Source organism: Saccostrea echinata, unplaced genomic scaffold (genome assembly GCF_033153115.1).
Source record: "Saccostrea echinata isolate AGI-Se365-2 ecotype Australia unplaced genomic scaffold, CSIRO_AGI_Sech_v1 ptg000004l, whole genome shotgun sequence".
NCBI lineage: Eukaryota > Metazoa > Mollusca > Bivalvia > Ostreida > Ostreidae > Saccostrea > Saccostrea echinata.
This window is the reverse complement of record NW_026889753.1, coordinates 4,065,636-4,071,635: the sequence shown is the minus strand read 5'-3', so window position 1 is coordinate 4,071,635 and position 6,000 is coordinate 4,065,636.

The window sequence follows — 6,000 nt, the reverse complement described above, 5'->3', positions numbered from 1 at the left end:
TTGTGAAGTTTCAATAAGATTGTCTACTCCGAGAGCACCTATGGAACATTTATAACAATGTATCGCCCTTCCCCTTCATATATCAGTACAGGCATCATATCTTATTTGGGGGGAAATTTGATATGGAGGAAAGCACACTCCGTAAAGTGACAGTACGGCGCATCTCTTTAAAAAAGTGACTATAAAATTTTCCGACAAGATTTGGAATTAAATGTATAAACTTTCAGAAAATTACAACTTTCACAATTAAATAATTTGGATTATTTCATTAAAATTAATAGTTATTTATGGGACGTAAATATATACATCGCAACGTGTTCGGGGTTCCACATTCCATGCTATGCACGCATGCGTAGTTTTCATAAACAAAACAGCATGGTAAGAAAGGGAAGTCCGGTAGGCCTGCTACATTGACAAAATCGACCAAAAAGAAAAAGAAACTGAAAATAGAGCTTGAAAAAGCAACTTTCCTGACTAAAATTTAGTTTGGGGATTAATGTAATCGTTGGATAAGGAAGAAACGGGAACTCGGCGACACATTCACACAGGGCTCGCGAAGGTTCTACTCGACAGGTTTGTTGATACTTGTTATCATTTCTCATTTTTCCATCGCTTTCAAAGAAAAAAAAATAGTGTAAACTCAACATAAAAATACACCTATGACTTATAAACATTGTTGCCGTTTGTAGTGCTGATTTTTTTAACAGTGCAGAAAAATATTTTGTTTGACATTTGCCGCGATAACGTATGATTTGGTGTTTTTCCTTTCTCGGGCCCCAATACACAAAACGTCAATTCTGTTAAATACGGCTGGGAGCAGACTAAAATCTTTACGATTATTATTTTAGATTATTTTATCAGGAAGTTATGATAATTTGCTTTTGAAAATTGCTTCTTCCTCATATTCATTATAATTGTAAACTCTACATTGTAGGCACGTGCCGTTTTAGAATTCATGTGGTACAAATAAACAGATCTAAGATTGCTCCAGTTCGTACGACCCTTCATTTTCCGGCAGATTCTAATTACGTTAATTTAGTATGAGGAGAGAATATTTCTGTTTCTCAAACTGCTTACATCAACTTTATACCTTATTTCTTAATGAAATATTGGGTAAATTTGAATGAATAAGCACACGTTTTGCAGCCGTACTATTGCTATAACTATTACTTAATACTTATGCAAAATAATGATGCGTTTAATTCCTTTTTTTTGCATGCACATGTTTATTCTTTGCGATTCTTAGTTCGGACATGTCCGTCTAAAATTTTTTTTGCGTTTCTAAACTACTGGATCAGTCCATTTGCCCTCTACGAAAGGGGTGACACAATCATTTCGCGCCAAATGTCACAGTTAAATTATCTTCGCGCCTTATTCTTGGATTGTTCTATAGAATTGGTGTGATAACTTCTATTTAAACTAAGTTTATTCCTTTAACCTACTTCAGTTTTTTATGAACAGTAAATTTTATCACATCTTTTAAAAGAACACATTGTATATGGGCAGGCAACACTGAAGCAATGGATTTGCTGATTATTCTTACTATTTATCCCATAAGTGGACTAGTCCAATCATAAACAAACTCCCTCCACCTAGTAAATGGGATATATCCCTTCTTGATTCAGTCTATTTTCCACCATTTCTTTCAATATTACGTTTATTATTAATGTGCGTTACAAGGTTAGGTTTTTAAAAAAGCTAAGAGAGTAAGCCAGTAGCATGGTTTGAACATATTTTATTGTTTAGATATTACAACAAAAGGATCGGACACAAGTTCTTAAAACTTAGAGCGTCCTCTCCTTTATAACAATTAATTACACAAAATAATGTTAAAAATTAAACTGCACTGGAACCAAAGGTCAATATGATTATCTTACATAGGTTGTGCATGTACAAAATTGACTTGATGTAGTATGTACAAATGAATGAAATATATAAATTCAAAAACGACCAGATCTCTTAATAAACAATTGCACATTTAAAAATAAACTTTCTTTTTCAGAAATGCTAATCGAATCATCTTCCCATAACAGTACGTGAGTGTCTACAATACGTAAATTAATCATTCTAAAAATAGCATTAAACATATCGTTTCTTGGGACAGTGTATTTCGCACAAGAAAAAAAGTAATGATATGCATCTTCTATTTTTCCACAAGTGCATAATGGACTGTCAATGATGTTGCACCTAAATAAATCTTTATTCAGAACGCAATTGTGTCTTAATTGTAGCCAGTAGCATATTATGTCATGCTTTGTGATGAACAAATGTTTCCTTTTAATACAGCGACAAGAGTGTAGGCCAGTACCTGTAGAGGAATGGGCTTCACTCCAGTAAGGTTCTAAAGCGGCAAAATGAAGAAGACATCATGATCTGTACTGGTTTTCATTTCATAAAAAAGCACGTTATTATAATTATGAGAAAGGTCCTGAAATCGGTTGAAAAGAAAAATAAACAATTTCAAAACTGTATATAAAGATGTATCTTAAACTCATTTATAATACATGTAAATGTATATGGTAAGACCATCATCGCGTGAGTTTTGTCCGGGGGATGGGGTGGGGGTGGGGGGTGTTATTAGTATCTTGTTTTGCGCTATCTATAAAGCGTACCGGCCATTTACTTTGTGTCCTAGAGCAGCATTGAAGCACTCTTGTCTCAAACACTTCAAGACAACTTTCCCGGTTAAAACTGTTCATGATTTACTTCGTCGTCGAGAACAAAGGACCAGTCTATAAATAGAGGCCGTCTCATCAATCTATCACTGACCAGAGAGTGAACATGAAGAAGCGCGCCCTCTAGTAAGAGAGTACATGTAATATGAATTTCTTTAAAACGAATCGTCTAACTATTTTTCCCAGAATTATAATTTACGCAGTTTCTATGCAGTTTCATCCCAACGTAACTAGTCAGCCCGTGGGCTGCCGCTAACTAATAAATGACCAGATAGTGGCATGTCTTAAATATTCGTTAATATGTAGTATTTGGTTATGACATTTGAGAAAGTCAATTGTACATCTTGTGTAATGAAGTATCGAAATTATGTAGCTCCTTGATGACGGAAACGTTTAGCACCTCTCTTGCTTATACGTTCCATAGATATTGATTGATTAGTCAGGCAAGCTTTTTGAAAAGCTATTACTTGTATATCTATTAAACTTTGATCCCCTGTGAGATTAATATATATTATGTACGCAGCCACAAAATTTCCGCCGAAACTTAAAGTGCGTCTAAGAAATACCATGTCAATCCAAGAAATTCATGACTGTAATTTTGTATCCGCGGATTGAAATGATATTGTGATTCCGCGGAATTATGACCCTGTTTAAAAAAAATATGTTCACAGTATTCTTGGGAAAACTGTCCTTCATAAACAATGTACCTAATATACATACATGCCAATAGGAAACTTACGAACAACAGGTTATGTAGAGAATCATGCATAAATGTAATATGTGGTCGTGTATGTGCGTGTGTCCATGTGCGGAAGTGTTGCATTTTGAAAACGAATTAAGTCCAAATTTCAAAATCCACTTTTTTATCAGTCATAAATTCAATATTTTTCCTTTAATTTAAATTCATGCTAACTATAGATAGAATACTTTTAAAGTATGCTTACTTAAACAATGTGTTATTTAAGAAACTCTGAAAGAAAGCTTAGAATCATCCAATTCATGTTAAATTTTTCTTAAAACTTATATAAGGAATCAGCTGAAGTTGATTGAAGCAGATTTAACTGTTTTGAATTCTCGAGTAAAAATGAAACATTTTTTTGAATTATTTATTTGACTTTTGATATAGATTTATATATTTTTCTACTTGCAGGAACACTAACTAGAACTACATCCAAAGATGATTGTACACTTTGTTAAAACCTTAAGTTTGTTCACTTCTTTCTCTTTCAATCATGAAAAGTAGATTTACCCCTCCCTGTGTTTAATAGATGTTCATATTTCACTGGTTTTCCAAAAAAAATTGTCACAAAGTTATTTTTCAAGGATTATCTTCATAGATGTTTTGGTCGAGATGTTTAATGCCGTAAACGAAAATCAGGTCTTTCTAAAAAAAAATTTAACCTGTATTCGTTAAGCCAAGCACATTAATTATGTGGAAGAAATCTTTAAATATCTTTATTTTCAAGAGGAGTGAAACACATTTGCATATAAAGTGGAAATTTAAAGCCAACATTATTTTGGTGAATATTTGAAATAGTTCAAATTATATCAACCTTGACTAGGGTGGATCATATCTCACATAGATTTATATCGATAAACCCATGAAGAACTTTTTAATGCAGATTGTTCAAATCATGGTCCAGAGGCCAGGATAGGTCAGTTATTTAGATGACGATTTACAACAAAATTATTTTACTTTAAAAAAGTAAATTGAATCAATTAAATTTGAAGTTTTAATTAGAATGATTTGTCCTTGAAAATATTGATATAGATAAATGAACAGTAGTTGTGGTATATATATCACTCCTGCATCATAAATTGAACAATTTATTCGAATTCTTTATTATCAAAATTAGATTTTTATAGATAAAGAATAATAATAATATGAAGCAGTCGCATACGTTCCCGAAGGTTTTTATTTGCTTGCATTGCTGATGCAGTGATAAGCTCTTAACATCACAGTGTTTCATTTTTTTTCTACTTTAATTCATTTTGCTACTCACCGACATATTTTGTTTTTTTAGGGAAAAAAAAACGAGGAGTGCATATGGCTTTTGTGGTTTTTTGCTTTTTAACTCACCTGCAAGCTGGATCGAAGGAGCTTTTCCGATCAAAGAGTGTCCAGCGTCCGTGTGTCGTCTGTAAACTTTTCAAATTTTCGACTTCTTCTCAAGAACAGAGCCAATTTCAACCAATCTTGCCACAAAGCATCCTTAGGTGAATGGGATTTAAGTCTGTTCACAGGAAGTGTCACACCCTCTTTCAAGATAATTAAGCATTCGTAAATTTATGTGTAAGCTTCATCACATACTTCCATTACTTACATGTATGCAGCAATATACCCTTATCACCTGCATATGGGGTGTATATTCCTCAGTTGATTCGATATATAAGAGCATGCTCTAACGTATTAACAATTTCTAAAACAAAGTAGGTTATTGACAAACAAGTTGATGAAACAAGACTTTCAACAGTCTCGTTTAAAGTTATCATTTCGTAAGTTCTGTGGTCGATACAATGACCTTGTTAGCAAATACAATCTATCATTAAGTCATATGCTGACTGACGTTTTTCATACTAATTGTTACGTCATTATTTACACACTAAATTGTCGATGGATTTTCCAGTTATTTCCCGATCATGACGAGGAGCACGCGGCGAATGTGACCGGTCGGCAGGTGGTGCTCACTCCTCCATGGCACCTGATCCCACCTCTGATGTTTTTGGAGGTTCGTGTTTGCTCTGCTCCCGATTTTATTGTTTTAATGGACTTTGAGCTTGAATACTGTTCGTTGTCTCCATATTTCTTACTCTAGATTCAGATATCATAATCTTGTAGGGCGGGGCCACAAAAGGGGGTCGAAGTTTGCATAGGAATATATAGAAAATGTTTTTAAAAATCATCTTCTTTAGAAGCAAAACCATGATAAGTCAAATTATTATAGAAGTATCTTCAGGTAATGTAGATTCAAGTTTTTTCCCAACAATGACCCAGGGGGTAGGGCAAAGCCGCATTTGGGAACAAGGTTTTAAATATAGGAATATAAAGAAAATATCTTTTTAAAACCTTCTTCTCGAGAACAGCTAAGCCATTATTAGTCGTATTAATATAGAAGTATCCTCAGGTAGTGTGGATTCAAGTTTGTTCAAATCCTGACCCCTGGGGTTAAGTGCGGACACAACAGGGGCCGAAGTTTTACATAGGAATACCGGTATATAGGGATTTTCTTTAAAAATCTTCTTCTCAAGAACAGGCTAGCCATTATAAGTCATATTGATATAGAAGTATCCTCAGGTAGTGTGGATTCAAGTTTGTTCAAATAAT